The sequence below is a fragment of the Carcharodon carcharias genome, chromosome 4 (genome assembly GCF_017639515.1).
Source record: "Carcharodon carcharias isolate sCarCar2 chromosome 4, sCarCar2.pri, whole genome shotgun sequence".
In the NCBI taxonomy this organism is placed as follows: domain Eukaryota; kingdom Metazoa; phylum Chordata; class Chondrichthyes; order Lamniformes; family Lamnidae; genus Carcharodon; species Carcharodon carcharias.
Genome location: NC_054470.1, coordinates 37,831,875 through 37,849,452, shown reverse-complemented (window position 1 = coordinate 37,849,452; position 17,578 = coordinate 37,831,875). Strand labels below are relative to the sequence as shown.

At 42.7% G+C, this 17,578-nt stretch overlaps 1 protein-coding gene across 5 annotated transcripts in view; it reads right to left on the bottom strand.

Annotated features, from left to right (window-relative positions):
- The window catches only part of ercc6l2 (excision repair cross-complementation group 6-like 2), a 198,597-nt gene that overhangs the window by 56,197 nt on the left and 124,822 nt on the right, over positions 1-17,578 (bottom strand). The gene's annotated exons all lie outside the window — the stretch shown is intronic.

The following is a 17,578-nucleotide window of genomic DNA, read 5'->3' as shown; positions in this document are numbered from 1 at the left end:
AATTGTTCACTCCTATGGCAACAAGAGGTTAGAGGGCGACCCCAGAAAGGCCCCCCTCATATTCATCCTTCCCCTGACGGCCATTCCACAGCCTGCCCTCCTTGTTGGCCCCATCGTGTTCGCCCTGACTGCCATTCCACAGCCTTCCTTCCCCGTTGCCCCCCTTGTGTTCGTCAATCCCACCCTCGCCTCACAGCCTACCCCAGTTGAGGTGTTTCTGAAAGTGGAGGCTTGCATGAGTACCACAGCACAGTGGTGCTCTTCGGGGCAATGCAGGAAAAGAGCAGCAGCAGCAGACCAACCCTATAGCCCCAGCAGTGTGGTGTTCATCACAACAAGACTGACGCAGCGCTATGGCAGGTAGGCTATTTATGTTCCACTCACCTCAAAGTTACTAGTGACTTGTGCATGCCATCGCTTTTCAAACGGGTTTGAGGCCGACATAATTTCCTCCTGCAAGATTGGAAGCCCTGACAAGATTCCAGTGAGCAGCTGTTTTAATGAGCATTCATGATGTGTTAATGAATGCAAATGGCGTTGACGCCACTAATCGCTGGGATAACCAACCTGTCATAAACCCACCTTCAGGAGAATTGCAAGCTGTTTTTATGCTGGCAGATTCTGACTTTTTGCCTGCCACTGGATCCTCTGCTCCCGCCTGCCACAAAACCTGCCGCGGGATACGAAAATTCTGCCCCAACAGGCTACACAAGTAACAGTTTGACAGAGACATACTCAGTGAAGCATACCTTACAGCCAATATCTCAGGCTCCTACATCATCATCCCTGGATCTGTCCTGTTCTATCACCTGGACAGACCAACAGAGGTAGCAGAAAAGTAGAGTACTGTTGGAAGAGGATAGACTTGGAAGTCCTCAATAATTACTCTGGACCCCATGAAATCCCATGGCATCAGGTCAAACAAGGGCAAGGAAATATCGCTTTCCCTCAGCTGATGAATCAGTACTCCTCCATGAACACCACCTGAAAGAAGAAATGAAAGTAGAAAGGGCGCAGAATGTACTCTGGGTGAGGTGCTTCAATGTCCATCACCAAGAGCAGCTCAGCAGCGGTACTGCTGACCAAGCATGTGAGTCTTGAAGGGCATACCTTCCATGCTGGGTTTTTGCAGGTGATGAGAGAAACCAACATGAGGTTCTTCTTCTTGAACTTGTCTTTACCAATATACCCATTGTAGATGCATCTATCCATGACACTACTGGTAGGAGTGAGCACTGCTCAGTCCTTGTGGAGCTGAAGACTTATCTTCACATTGAGGGACTCCCATTGTGTTTTATGGCATTAACACTATCCTAAATAGATTCAGAACAGATCTAACAGCTCAAAATTGGGCATCCATGAGGAACTGTATTCAGCCACAAATCTCATCAGTAATCTCATGGTCTGGCATATCCCTCACTCTACCACTACCATCAAACGAGCCGATCAATCTTGATTCATTGAAGAGTGTATAAGAGCATGCCAGGAGCAGCACCAGATGTGCTTGGTACAGGTGCCAATTTGGTGAAGCTGCAACACAGGGCCAAATGCATGCAAAACAGCAAAAGCAGCAAGCCAAGTGATTCCACAATCAACAGGTCAAATCAAAGCTCTGCAGTCCTGCCACATCCCGTCACAAATAACAGTGGATTTCAGTTTACGCTTAAACAACCATCAGGAGGTGGTGGCAGCTCCACGAAAGCCCCATCCTTAATGATGGAGAACCCAGCACATTAGTGCAAAAGACAAGGCTAAAGCATGTGCAACCATCTTCTACCAGAAGTGCTGAGTGGATGATCCATTGCAGCCTCCTCCTAAATTCCTTGCCATCACAGATGCCAGTTTTTGGCCAATTTGATTCACTCCATTTGATGCCAAGAAACAGCAGAGTGCACTGAATATGGCAAACACTGTGGGCTCTGAGAACATCATGGCAGAAGTGTTTAAGACTTATGTTCTAAAGTTAGCTGCACCTCTAGCCAAGCTGCTCCAGTACAGCTCCATCAATGGCATTTAGCTGACAAAGTGGAAACTTGCAGGACAAATCCAGTTTGGTTTATTACTGCTCTATCAGCCTACACTCAATCATCAGCAAAGTAATGAAAGGTGTTGTCGACAGTGCTCTCAAACTGCACTTACTCACCAACAGCCACTCATCGATGCTCAGTTTGGGTTCTGTCAGGGACACTCATCCAGATTTCATTGAGACTTAGTCCAAACATGGCAAAAGAGCAGAATTCCAGAGGTGAGAGTAACTGCCCTTGACATCACAACAGCATTTGACCAAGTGCAGTACCAAGGAGCTCCATTCAAAGTGAAATCAATGGGGATCAGGGGGGGAAATGGCTCGAGTCATAACTAGCACAAAAGAAGATGGTTGTGGTTGTTAGAAGCCAATCATCTCAGTCCCAGAATATTACTGAAATAGTTCCTTAGGGTAATGTGCTAGGTCCATCACCTTCAGCTGCTTTATCAATGACCTTCCCATCATCACAGGGACTGCAGCAGTTGAAGAAGGCACTTCACCGCCACCACTTTCCTGAGGACAATTTGGGATGGGCAATAAATGCTGGCTTTGCTGGTAATGCCTAGAATAGAACTAATTTTACATCAATATTTTCCAGAGTAAATCACATATATTTGTTTCTTTCATCTAGTCATCCAACTATTTCACTGATCCCAGGGGGACTGAATAAATTTTACATTCTGCCCTAAATCATTCTACTGCATAGTGCAATTCCAGGTTACATGAAGTATTCCTCTCAGGGACTAAAACAAAGGTTAGAAAATATGGGGAAATCAAATACTAGCAAACAATTAGTTACCTACATTTTCTAAGACTAGGTTGAGCAGCAGCCATTTTCTTAAATGAGCATGGCCTGATAACACTTCACACACAGGGCTATATTTGCCTTATGCGTGTCACTAAGAAAGCAATTAATCTCAAAAAGCTTGGTAACATGTCACATTTGGCAAAATATACAATAGATTCTAGACAAGGAAGTATGGTGGATTGAGGGGTAAAATGAATAGCTCCTGTAAGTGGGGACAGTGATTACAACGAGCAGTACCCTCTTGCCCATTCAAGGCAATGCAGCTGCACGCCATCTTCATGTTTCCTGCTCATTATCATAATTGCTGTGTGTGTAAGCGCTAACTATGTTGTTCATTGGTTGCACACATTAGCACAGGCCTCAAAATCATTACTTGCCAGATCTGCTTGAAAGGAATGCTGAAGCTGCTGAGATCAGTTGGAACAGAGTTGTGCAACAAACTACAACGGTTGACTGTGGGAAAGAGCACATGTACCAAGTTTTTCCAACGCCCCTCTAGATATCTTAGTGGAGGAGCTAGAAAGGAGGAGAGGTGTCTTGTATCCATAGGGGCGGTCAGGAGGCCCTCCAGACGCACAATGAGAAGACATCAGGAAAAGACAGCATTGGTGCTAAATGTCAACGGGACCTAGATGCAGTGCCGCAAGAAGTTTAATGATTTCACACGAGTGGTCAAGGTGAGTGAAAACATCTTCAAATCCATAATCCCACCAACTGCAACACAAACCTGAGTCACTGCTAAATTCACCACACTCCCATCACTCACCTACCAAAAATCTGTATTAATCAGCATTCGTAACAAATATTCAGATTCATCTCACCCTCACACATTTAGAACAGTTGCAAGCCTCGCACCCACATCTCAGAATGCACACACAGCCAGTTATTCAACCAAGACAACCACATTACCCAAACATACTGCATGACACTCACTGACACACCTTCCACTCCCTTGCAGAAGAAGCTGGCATAGAACCGAAACTGACCAGCGGTGGAGTTGGATCCACTGAAGATGACTATCCTCCTTCTTCTCACACCCCACTTCCGCTCATCCCACGATCTCTTCTGACTTAAAAGTTGCAGATGGCATATGCATTCAACTCTTAATTACACCCCCTCCCATTCCCACAACCTTATCTTTGTCCTTTCATACAATCATGGAATGGTTACAGCACAGAAGGAGGCCATTTGGCTTGTCATTTCCATGCTAGCTCCCTGCAAGAACAAATCAGCTAGTTCCACTTTCCTACCCTCTCCCTATATCTTGATTTTCTTTTTCTTCAGGTTCTTATCCAGTTCCCTTTTGAAAGCCATGATTGAATCTGCCTTTACCAACCCTGCAGGCAGTACATTCCAGATCCTAACCACTTGTTCAGAATCACAGAATCTTTGCAGTGCAGAAGGAGGCCATTCAGCCCATCAAGTCTGCATTGGCTCTCTGAAAGAGCACTCTACCTAAGACTCCCCTGTCTTACCCCCATAAAACTTGCACATTCTTTCTTTTCAGGTAACATTCCAATTCCGTTTTGAATATCTCGATCAAACCTGCCTCGCCACCCTTTCAGGAAGGTCATTCCAGATTCCAATCATCCTCTGGGTGAAAAATGTTGTTCTCACATCACTTTTATTTCTTTTGCCAATTATTTTGAATCTATGCCCTCTAGTTCTTGATGCTCCCTTGAGTGGGAACAGTTTCTCACTATTTGTCCTATCCATACCCCTCAGGATCTTGAATACCTCTATCAAGTTTCCTCTCAGCCTTCTTTTCTCCAAGGGAAACAGTCCCAACCTCTCCAATCTATCCTCATAGTTCTTCATCCCAGGAATCTTTCTTGTGAATCTCCTCTGTACTCTCTCCAATGCCTTTGCATCCCTCCACAAGTATGGCGCCCAGAACTGGACGCAGTGCTCCAGATGAGGCCTAACTAGCATCTTATACAAGTTCAACATGACCTCCTTACTCTTGTACTCACTGCCCCTATTAATAAAGCCTAAGATACTATATGTTTTATTAACTGCTCTCTCAACATGCCCTGCCATCTTCAATGACTTATGTACATATACACCAGGGTCCTTCTGTTGCTGCACCTCCTTTAAAGTTTCTCCCTTTAGTTTATACTGTCTCTGCATATTCTTCTGCCAAAATGAATTACCTCACACTTCGCTGCATTGAACTTCATCTGCTACTTGCCTGTCCAATCCACCAACATGTCTATATCCCTTTGAAGTTCAAGACTATCCTCGTCACTGTTGACAACATTTCCAATCTTTGCATTATCTGCAAATTTTGAAATCATCTTCTGAGCACCACAGGGATTGCAGGGATTCAAGAAGGAAGCTCACCATCTTCTCAACGGCAATTAGGGATGGGCAATAAATATTGGCCCAGCCAACGTTGCCCACATCCCATAAATGAATAAAAAAAGGTCATTAATATATATCAGGAAGAGCAAGGGTCCCAACACTGACCCCTGAGGAACTCCACTACAAACCTTCCTCCAATCTGAAAAACATCCATTAATGACTGATCTTTTGTTTCCTATCACTCAGCCAATTTCTTTTCCAAGTCCCTACTCTCCTTCTTATTACATGAGCTGGAATTTTGCTGCCAAGTCTGTTGTGTGGCACTGTATCAAATGCCTTTTGAAAATCCATATACACCACATCAACAGCTTTGCCCTTAGTAACCTTCTCTATTACCTCCTCAAAAAAACTCCAGTAAGTTAGTTAAACATGATTTTTTCCCTTAATGAATCCATGCTGGCTTTCCTTAATTATCCTACACTTGCCTAAGTGACTATTGATTTTGTCCCGAACTATAGTTTACAGAAGTTTCCCTACCACTGAAGTCAAACAGACTGGTCTGTAGTTGTTGGCTTTTGTCATGAAGCTATTAATGTATATAATATTTTGGAAAATATTTTCCTTTTAAAATAGAGGTTCAGTCTGCGGGTATGTCTTAATTGGATTAAAGCCAACTAGTCTGGGTGCTTTGAAATGGATCAGTTTTGATATGTAAGGGAGATACCGTGCATTTGCATTTTTTGAACAGAACATTCATGAAGTGGGGTGAAAACTTGACCCCTTTCTAACAGCCATCAAGCAATATGTTTATATTACTAATAAAATTAGTACAATGAATGGGGTTTCATTGTTAAAAGGTAAAGTTCAAGGGAGTTGTTGATACAATTAGAATTAACATTTAATTTTGTTACCAGTTTTGTTACCAGTACTAGCGGATTCATTAAATGCAAGATTTAGTGGGCCTTACAGGATTGAAAAGAAATTGAGTGAAGTAAATTATTTAATAAAAACTCCAGATAGAAGAAAGAAGAGAGGGTATGTCATGTAAATATGCTTAAAAAGTTCTTTGACAGGGAAGAAGATCAAAAAGAGGTATTAGTGATGGTGAATGATGAGAAAGAGGTAGAAGCGCACGACTCTGAAATTGATTTTCCTCTAATCAAATTGGATAATGAGGGGGTACTTGAAAATTTAAATGCAATATTGAATTACCTTCCAAGCAAATGTCAAAGTGATTTGGAAAAGCTATTGCAGTCACACAAAGCTATTTGTGGAAATAAGTTGGGAAAGATACTTTACATGATGTATATATCGAAATATCATCTTCAGTGAGGCAACAACCTTATAGATTAAATCTGGCAAAGTTATCACAAGTACAAAAAGAAATTGATTTAATGCTTCAAAATGATATCATTGAGTCTAGTTGCAGTAACTGGAGTTCGCCTCTTGTACTGGTACCAAAACCGGATGGAACAGAAAGACTGTGTGTGGACTATCGAAAAGTGAATGTGGTGACAAAAGTGGTACAATGAATGGGGTTTCATTGTTAAAAGGTAAAGTTCAAAGATACAATGAGAATTAATATTCAATGGGGCTGGTAGGTATAACTTCAGTAGTTTTCGGGCGTACAGACAGAGGCAATGTAAGATCAAAAGGCAGCTGCAAGCCTTCAACTGGCTCCACAGTGAAAGGAACCTCATTTTGAATTCGTAAAGAGAACATGCTTTGCCTGGTGTTTTGGATCCAACAGAGGGCAGTAGTGAGAAGTGACTGAGAAGCATTCTGGGAGAAGTCAGTGCAGTCACCGCAACTCAGAAGGGGATTGTCAAAGAACGGAATAGCTCCAAACATTACATTGCTGTAGTGTTTCCATCCCTCCCTCCTCCTCAAACCAAAAAAAAAGACAGAGGGAGAGGCAGTACCTTCAGGAGTGCACTAGGCCTGCGAGGGACACTCTTCTGAAAGTGGATATTAAAAAAAAGCAGCTGATTGATAAGTAAATCCTGGTGAGTTTTTTTTCAATCCATTAAAGTAATTCGTTGCTTAATACTGAGGTAGGAGCTAAAAAAAATGGATAGAGTAGTACTGTATAAGTATAATTAGTCAAGATACAAGGTTCCTAGCGAACATAAATAAGGCCCCAAGCTGGTGTATTTTTTAAGGGGATAACTAGCTTAATTGAGAGAGATGTCATGGCAAGAGAACTCAGATTCGTGATATGCTCCTCCTGCAGGATGTGGGAACTGAGGGATGCCTCCAGTGTCCCTGGTGACTGTGTGTACGGAAGGTGTGTCCAAATGCAGCTTCTAGCTAACCGGATTTCGGAGCTGGAGCTGTGGGTGGACTCATTGTGGAGCATCCGCGATGCTGAGCAAGTCGTGGATAGCACGTTTAGTGAGGTGGTCACACCGCAGGTGAAGATTACACAGGCAGAAAGGGAATGGGTGACCATCAGGAACAGTAAAAGACTCAGGAAGGTAGTGCAGGAGTCCCCTGTGGTCATCCCCCTCTCTAACAGATATATGCTTTGGATACTGTTGGGGGGAGTGGCCTCTCAGGGGAAAACAACAACAGCCAAGTTGACAGCACCGTGGGTGGTTGTACTGATCAGAGGGGCAGGAGGAAAACAAGTGGCAGGGCCATAATGATAGGGGATTCAATAGTTAGGGGCACAGACAAACATTTCTGTGGCCGCAAATATGAATCAAGGATGGTATGTTGCCCCCTGGTGCCAGGGTCCAGGATGTCACGGAGCGACTGCAGGACATTCTGGGGCGGGAAGGTAAACAGCCAGTGGTCATGGTACACATTGGTACCAACGACATAGGTAAACTAAGGGATGAGGACCTGCAAGCTCAGTACAGGAAGTTAGGAGATAAATTAAAATCCAGGACCTCAAATGTAGTAATCTCAGGATTACTTCCAGTTCCACATGCTAGCAAGAGCAGGAATAGGGGATAGACCAAATTAACATGTGGCTGGAGATATGGTGTAGTCGGAAAGGATTCAGATTCTTGAGGCACTGGGACCGGTTCTGGGGAAGGTGGGACCTGTACAAACTGGATGGGCTACACCCAGGCAGAGCTGGGACCAGTGTCCTTGCAGAGGCTTTTGCTAGTTCTGTTGGGGAGTATTTAAACTAGTGTAGCAGGGGGATGGGATCACAGGAGTAGGATCAGATAGGTCAGATTCAGATCAGAAAAATGGAGGTAGAACGTTGTGATAGACCTGGAGTTACAGGAGAGGCAAAGTTTAAAAAGTGTCCAGCAAGGGAAATTGATGGGGTTAAACTGTTTATACTTCAATGCAAGGAGTATTACAAACAAGGTAGATGAGTTAAGGGCACAGGTAGGCACATGGCAGCAGGATGTCATTGCTATAATGGAGACCTGGCTAAAGGAGGGGCAAAACTGGTAGCTTAATATCCCTGGTTATAGAGTCTTCAGACACGATAGAGTAGGAGATAAAAAAGGAGGGGGAGTAGCACTAATGGTTAAAGAATCAGTTCCAGTTGCGAGAAGGGATGATATACTAAATGGGTCAACAAACAAGGCTTTATGGATTGAGCTTAGAGATAAAAAAAAGGGCAGTCACACTACTGGGAATATACTACAGACCCCCAAATAGTGAAAGGGAGATGGAAGAACAAACATGTAGGCAAACTTATGCTTGTAAGAACAAGAGGGCAATAATAGTAAGAGACGTCAACTATCCTAATAACAACCGGGATTCAAACCATATAAGGGGCACTGAGGGAGAAAAATTCATGCAGTGTGTCCAGGAAAATTTTTTCAACCAATTAGTGACAAACCCAAAGAGAGGAGATGCAATTCTAGACCTAGTCTTGGGGAACGAAGAAGGGCAAGTGGGTGAAGTGACAGTTGGTGACCATATCAGGGACAGTGATCACAATTCAGTTAGATTTAGCTTTACCATGGAAAAGGACAGAGGTATGGCAGGAGTAAAAGTCTTGAACTGGGGGAAGGCAAATTTTGCAGAAATGAGAAGGGACTTGGCTGAGTTGGACTGGACAGCACTGCTGGAGGATAAAACAGTGGAAAACCAGTGGGAAGCACTAAAAAGTAATATCCTAATTGTACAAAGTAGACATATCCCTTACAAAAATAAGAGTGGTACTGCCAAATCTAGACCCCCCTGGTTGTCTAGAGGAATACAGGGGAAGGTCAAACAGAAACAGAAAGTGTACAATAGGCACAAAGAACTAAGCGCTGCAGATAGCCTAGACGAATATAGGAAGTGCAGGGATGAAGTACAAAAGGAAATCAAAGAGAGGGCATGAAAAAAGATTAGCAAGTAAAGTTAAAGATAACCCAAAGATGTTTTACCAATACATTAATGCTAAAAGGTTAGTTAAGGAAAAAGTGGGACCTATCAAGAGATGAAGATGGAAACTTGTCTGTAGATGCAGAGGCTCTGGGAAGGGTTTTGAATGAATATTTTGTCTCCCTGTTTACAAAGGAAAGGGAGAATGTAGATATAGTAGTCCAGGAGGAACACTGCGAGATATTAGATGGGATAGTCATAAAGAGAGAGGAAATACTCAAAGGGTTGAAATCCTTGAAAGTTGATAAGTCACCAGGGCCAGATGGATTGTTTCTGAGGCTGCTGAAGGAAGTCAGGGAGGAGATAGCAGATGCTCTGAAGATGATTTTCCAATCTTCACCAGATACAGGTGAGGTACCGGAGGACTGGAGAAATGCAAACGTAGTTCCATTGTTTAAAAAGGGATCAAAGGAAATGCCAAACAATTATAGGCCCAGTTAGTCTTTACATTGGTGGTAAGCAAATTAGTAGAATCAATCCTGAGAGATAGGATTAACTATCATGTGGAAAGGCATGGACTAGTCAGGGATGGTCAGCATGGATTTGTTAAAGGAAGGTCTTGCCTCACAAATTTGATTGAATTCTTTGAGGAAGTGACAGGAAGGGTTGTTGAAGGTAGTGCAGTGGATGTTGTGTACATGGATTTTAGCAAGGCATTTGACAAGGTCCCACATGGCAGATTGTTCAGGAAAGTAAAAGCCCATGGGATTCAGGGTAATGTGGCAAACTGGATAAAAGGTTAGCTTTGTAACAGGAAACAAAGGGTAATGGTCGTTGGATGCCCTTGCGAATGGAAAGTTGTCTCAAGAGGGGTTCCAGAGGGCTCGGTGTTGGGACCCTTGCTGTTTGTGTTATATATTAACGATTTGGACGTGAACGTGGGGGACACGATTGGGAAATTTGCAGATGACACAAAGATTGGCCGAGTAGTGGATAGTGTAGAGGATAGCCATAATCTCCAAAACAATACAGATGGGTTGGTGGAGTGGGTGGTAAAGTGGCAGATGGATTTTAACATTTGGGAGGTCAAACAGTTACAGGGATTACACAATAAATGGGAATATACTAAGAGGGGTAGATGAAGTGAGAGATCTTGGCATACAAGTACACAGGTCCCTGGAGGCAGCAGTTCAAGTAGACAAGGTTGTAAAGAAGGCATATGGAATGCTCTCCTTCATTGGCAGAGGTATAGAATATAAAAGTAAGGATGTAATGTTGGAATTGTATAAAACACTGGTGAGGACACAACTGGAGAATTGTGTGCAGTTCTGGTCACCACATTATAGGAAGGATGTAATAGCTCTGGTGAGAGTGCAGAGGAGATTCACAAGAATGTTGCCAGAGTTAGAAAAGTGTAGCTACGAGGAGAGACTGGGTTATTTTCCTTAGAACAAAGAAGACTGAGAGGTGACTTGATTGAGGTGTACAAAATTATGAGGGGAATAGATAGAGTGGACAGGATAAAATTGTTTCCCTTGGTGGAGAATTCTAGAACCGTGGACTTAGATTCAAGATAAGTGGCACAAGGTGTAGGGGAGGCATGAGGAAGAACTTTTTTACGCAGAGGGTAGTGGGTGTCTGGAATTCGCTGCTTGAGTTGGTGGTAGAGGCAGAAACTCTAAACTCTTTTAAAAAGTACCTGGATCTGCACCTTAAGCGCTGTAAGCTGCAGGGCTATGGGCCGGGTGCAGGAAGGTGAGATTTGAAAGGGCACCTGGGTGTCCTTGGGCTGGCATGAACAAGATGGGCCGAATGGCCTCCTTCTGTGCTGTAACTTTTCTATGGTTCTATGGTTAAATCTATGGGTTGCTGTTGCCTTAACGGAGATTAATTTGGGAATTTGTTAAAAACTATGATAGTAGTGATTTGTAGCCATGTGTATATATTTTAACCTGTGTAACTTAATAAAATGTTTCATTAAGTTGATGTAAAACCTCGAGTACTACTGGTCTGATTCCTGAGTTTAGAGTCACATCTCAAACATAACACTTAAAATTATTGGTTATGATACTTGTTTAAAGTTTCCCTCTGGGATTTCTTTAAATAACTCCGCTTTACCAACTGCATCGGTCATAACAGCTTTATCTTTGCACCCCTTTCTGAACAAGGGTGTAACATGTGCATTCTCCAGTCCTCTGGCACCACCCCTATGTCTAAGGAAGACTGGAAGATTATCACTGGTATCTCTGCAATTTTCACTCTCACTTCCCTCAGTCCCTTGGATCCATCTCATCCGCTCCTGGTACCTTATCAATTTTAAGTAAAGATAGTAGCCAGAATTTTCCAGACCCCCATCGCGGGTTCCCCCACGGCGGGGCTGGCAGGCCATTGAAATCTCCACTTATATCGACGGGACCGGAAGATCCCGCCAGCATGATGAGCTGGAAAATTCTGGCCAGCTTTTCTAAAACCCCCTCCTTCTCAATTGTAATTTCTTCTAGTGTACCAGTTACCTCCTCTCTGACCTCGGCCTGGGTAGCATCTTCTTCCTTTATAAAGGCAGATACAGAGTACTCGTTTAATGCCTCCGCTATTTCTCCTCCCTCCACGTGCAAGTCCCCTTTTTATCCCTAGTCGGCCCTACTCTTTCTTTTACCACCCTTTTATTATTTACATGCTTATAGAAGACCATGGGCTTCTCTTTTATATTAGCTGCCAGTCTCTTTTCATGCTCTCTCCTTGCTTTTCTTATTAGTTTTTTCACTTGCCCTCTAGTTCTTCTATATTCAGCCTGATCCTCCATTGTATTTTCAACCTGACATCTGTTGTATGTGCATTTCTTCCTTTTCATCTTCACCTCTATCTTCGTATCTAGGGCGCACTGGATTTATTTGTCCTATTTTTCCCCCTCAATGGAATATACCTTGACATTACCTGCAATACTTTTCTTTGAAGGTGGCTCATTATTCAGCCACTGTCTTTTTTGCCAACATTTAATTCCAATTTACATGACTTAGAAGCATTCTCATCCCATCGAAATTGGCTTTCGCCCAATTAATTATCCCTGCTCTGGATTGTTCCTTGTCCTTTTCCATGGCCAACCTAAATATTACGATACAATGGTCATTGTCCTCTAGGTGCTCTGCCGCTGATACTTGATCCACTTGGGCCAACCCATTCCCCAGAATCAGGTCCAACAGTCCCTGCTCTCTCATTGAACTGGAAACATACTGCTGCAGAAAATTATCCTGAACACATTCTAGGAACTCTCGACCCTCTGCACTATTCCTACCTTAGTCTTTATTTGGATAATTGAAGTCTCCCATTATAATTACTCCATAATTCTTGCACTTCTCTGTAATTTCTTTGCAGATTTGTTTCTCTACATCTGTTCCACTAGTTGGTGGTCTGTATACTACACCGATCAATGTTATTGCACCTTTTTCATTCCTTACCTATAGCCAGAGAGATTCCACCCTTGACCCCTCTGGAACATCTTTTTCTCCAGCATGGTAATGCCATCTTTAGTCAATACTGCCACTCCCCACCCTTTTCTTCCTTTCCAAATTCTCCTAAACACCTTGTACTCAGGGATATTGAATGTCCAGTCCTGCTCTTCTTTGAGCCAGGTCTCTATTAAAGCAATGATATCATCATTCCATTTGTCAATCTGTACCTGTAGTTCACCAATCTTATTAACCATATTATTTCATGTATTCACATAAATGCAACATTACCCCTTATTTATGCTTTTTTACTTTCCCCCTTACTCTGACCCCATCTAATGACTTACTATTGCCTACTCTAATTCTATCAAACTCTCTAAGTATCCTATCTACCTTGATAATACTCTCTGATATATCGTCCTTATCAGTTAATACTTCTCTACTTCCCCTCAGTTCCCCTCCTCTCCACTCTCCACTCCTCTCCTCTCCTCAGTTTCCCATCGCCCTGCTAATCTAGTTTTAACATTCCCGACAGCATTAGCAAACCACCCTGTGAGGACATTAGTCCCAGTCCTGTTCAGGTGTAACCTGTCCTTCACAGGTCCCACCTGCACCAGAACTGGTTCCAATGGCTAAGAAATCTAAAGCCTTCCCTCCTACTCCATTTCTGCAGCTACATGTTGAACTGCTCAATCTTCCTATTCTTATGCCCACGAGCATGTGGCACCAAGAGTAATCCTGAGATTACTGCTCTTGAGGTCCTGCTTTTTAATTCTCTTCCTAACGCTGTAAAATCTGCTTTCAGGACTTCATCCCTTTTCCTATCTACATCATTGGTCCCAATGTAGACCACAACCTCTGACTATTCACCCTCCCCCAAAAGAATGTCCTGCGGCTGTAACATCTTTGATCCTGGCACCAGGGAGGCAACATACCATCGTGGAATCACATCTATGGCCGCAGAAAGGCCTGGCTGCTCCCCTAGCTATGGAATCCCCTACCACTATATCATTTCCACTCTTCCTCCTCCCCTCCTGTTCAGCTGTGCCACCCATGGTGCCATGAACTTAGATCTTGCTACAGCCCTCTGAGGAACCATATCATTCACCAGTATTCAAAATGGAAAAACGGTTAGAGAGTGAGATAGCCTCAGGGGATTCCTGCACTACCTGCCTGTTTCTCATAGATACTCTGGCGGTCACCCATTCCCTCTCTGCCTGTGTACTTCTTTGCTGCAATGTGACCACCTCTCCAAACATGCTATTCACATAATCCTCAGCTTTGCAGATGCATCACAGTAACTCCAGCCGCCACTTGAGATCCGCAACCCGGAGTTCAAGTTTCTGCAGCTGGTGACACTTCCTGCAGATGTAGTCATCAAGGGCACTTTGTGCCCACAGGACTTCCCACATCCCGCAAGATGCACAGCCCACATGGCCGAGCTGCAATGACATACCTTAAACTTTACATAACGTGTTTATTATAATATAATTTCACCTGTCACTCACCAATTGTCTCCTCTGTGCCAAGTCCAGAAAGGCCTATACTTACCAACCAATCAACTTACGGGACTCCTGTGACATCAGTTTTAGATTTTATCTGTAAACTCCTGGCTCTCTCTCTCTCTCCCTGCTGCTTTATGGCTTCCCTCTCTCTCTGAACTCCTGCTGCTTTACGGGCTCTATTATATTGTTTAGTTCACTTAATTTAATTACTTTCGTAATTAACTTAGAATAATTCCCATGTATACTACACCTCTTTTCCCTGTGCACCGAATTCCCATGTGAACCTAATTTGCTACTCACTTGGTCTCCGTCTCACTCAGGCGTAGTTGCCTGTCTCTTCACGCGTCCCTTACTAATCGTATGGTTTGCCTCTATTGACAGTTAACAGCCACTACCAGACAGCTCCCTGTTTAACAAGCTAGTTGAACTCACTTGAAGGTTGTTAGATCTATGTCAGTGCCTGATTCTTAATGTATATTTAAACCTGAAAAATACTTACCAGAACTTACCATGTGAACTTAATTCGCTATTCCCTCAGTCTCTGTCTCAATCAGGCATAGTTGCCTTTTTTCTCGCGTGCCCCTTACTAATGCTGTGTAAAAATGCTTTTCTTCATATCACCTTTGGTTCTTTTGCCATTTGCCTTATATCAGTGTCCTCTGGATCTCAACCCTTGCACCAGTGGGTACAGTTTCTCTCTATCTACTCTGTCTAAGCCCCTCATGATTTCAAACACATCTATCAAATCTCTTCTCAACCTTCTATTTCCTAAGAACACCCCAGCTTCTCCAATCTATCCACATGACTGAAATTCCTCACGCCTGGAACTGTTCGTGTAAATTTTTTCTGTGCCTTCTCTAAAGCCTTCACAAGCTTCCTAAGTCCAGAGTTGATACAATACTCTAGTTAAGGCTGTATTAATGTTTCATAAAGGTTCATCATAAATTCCTTGCTTGTGTACGCTATGCCTCTAATTATAAAGCCCAGGATCGAGTATGCCTTTTAACTGCTTTCTCAAACTGCCTTGACACCTTCAACAATCAATGGACATATACCCCCTGGTCTCTCTGTTCCTGCTCTCCCCCTCCTTCATCCTACCAAAATGTATCACTTTACACTTCTCTGCATTACATTTCATCTGCCATGACCTATTCCATAAACCTGTCTATGTCTTCTTGAAGTCTATCACTATCCTGCTCACAGTTCACAATGCTTCCAAGTTTTGTGCCATCTTCAAATTTTGAAACTGTGCCCTGTACACCCAAGTCTAGGTCATTAATATATATCAAGAAAAACAGTGGTCCTAGTACTGACCCCTGGTGAACTCCACTGTATACCTTCCTCCAGTCTGAAAATCAAACATTCACCAATACTCTTTGTTTCCTATCACTTAGCCAACTATGTATCCATGAAGGCACAATCCCTTATATTCCATGAGCTTCAACTGTGCTGGCAAGTCTATTAGTGGCAATTTATCAAAAGTCTTTTGGAAGTCTACATTACCCTCATCAATCCCTTCTGTTACCTCATCAAAAAACTCAATCAAGTTAGTTGAACATGATTTGCCTTTAACAAACTATAGTAAACGTAAACATTGTGTTATCCAGCATTCTACCAACCGGAATTCTCTACTATCCAGAATTTTTAACGGTCCCTTAATATGAATCGTCACTTTAGCAAGCAGAAGCAATTACGAATCTATCCAGAACACATTCCTGTATACTGTAGTGTTTTATACTTTACTTTATGTTTCAATGTACTGCTGAATATTTAGAAGTAAAAAGAATACTGTTCTTTACTTCCTGAGTATTTGCATTTTAAGTCATGCTGCAAGTATTGTGCTGTATTCCATTGGTAAATGGAACTCTCTAATAGGCATTTTTAATTAACCAGCAGCATCTATTTCCCGTGCATGACAAATAATAAAGATTTTACTGTAATTAAAGAATGAATTTGTTTATTAATCAACACTTGTCCAAGTGATTGTTAATTTTGTCGTGGGTTATCTTTTCTAAAAGCTTTGCCACTAGTGAGGTTAAAATGACTGGCCTATAGCTGCTAGGTTTGTCCTTATGCCCTTTTTTGAACAAAAGTGTAACATTTGCAATTCTCCAGTCCTCCGACATAACCCCCATAGCTAAGGAAGATTAGAAGATTATGACCAGTGCCTCTGCAATCTCCACCCTTGTGTCCCTCAGTATCCTTGGATGCATCCCATCCAGTCTTGGTGACTTATCAACTTTAAGTATGGCTAGCTTTTCTAATACATCTTCTTTGTCAATCTTTAGCCCATGCAGTGCCTCAAATACCTCCTCTTTCGTTATTGCAGCATCTTCTTCCTTAGTAAAGGCAGACATAACTTAATATTTAGTACCTCAGGCATGCCCTCTGTCTCAATGTGTAGATTCCTTTTTTGGTCCCTAACCAGCCTCACCCCTCCCCTTACTAGCCTTTTACTATTTAAATGTATGTGGAAAGAGTTTTGGATTCCCTTTTATGTTAGCTATCACTCTCTTCTCATACTCAATCCCTTTTATACTTTGCCTGTCATATTCCTCTCTGAGCTTTCTACATTCAGCCTGGTTCTCACTTGTATTATCAACTTGACATCTATCATTGTCACTCCTTTTTGACTTCATTTTACTCCCCATCTCTTTTCATCATCCTGTGAGCTCCGGCTTTCCTTGCCCAATCATTCCCCGTTGTGGGAATATACCCTCAAGTACCCAAGAACTGTAACCTGGCAGGCAATGGAGGAAGATTAAGAAGGCACTGATGGTGAACTTGACTGGTCAGTTGATCTCACATTTGCAGTCATTACTGACACTGCATGTATCTTAGAAGATGGATTAGAGGTAAGAACTGCACATGGTAAGACACTGGACACAAGTGCACAAGGGACAAGGATAACCAGTTCGCTGAACAGCAATGTTGCTCATGAGTTTGGCTGCACAGGACTCAGATGAGCTCTTCGATAGGGCAGACTACAGAGAAAAGTTGAAACAAAAACAAAAAATGCTGGAAAAACTCAGCAGGTCTGGCAGCATCTATGGAGAGAAAGACAGAGTTAACGTTTTGAGTCCATATGACTCTTCTTCAAAGCTGCTGAGTTTTTCCAGCATTTTTTGTTTTTGTTTCAGATTTCCAGCATCCACAGTATTTTGCCTTTTATGACAGAGAAAAGCTGATGAGCGTACACACCAAA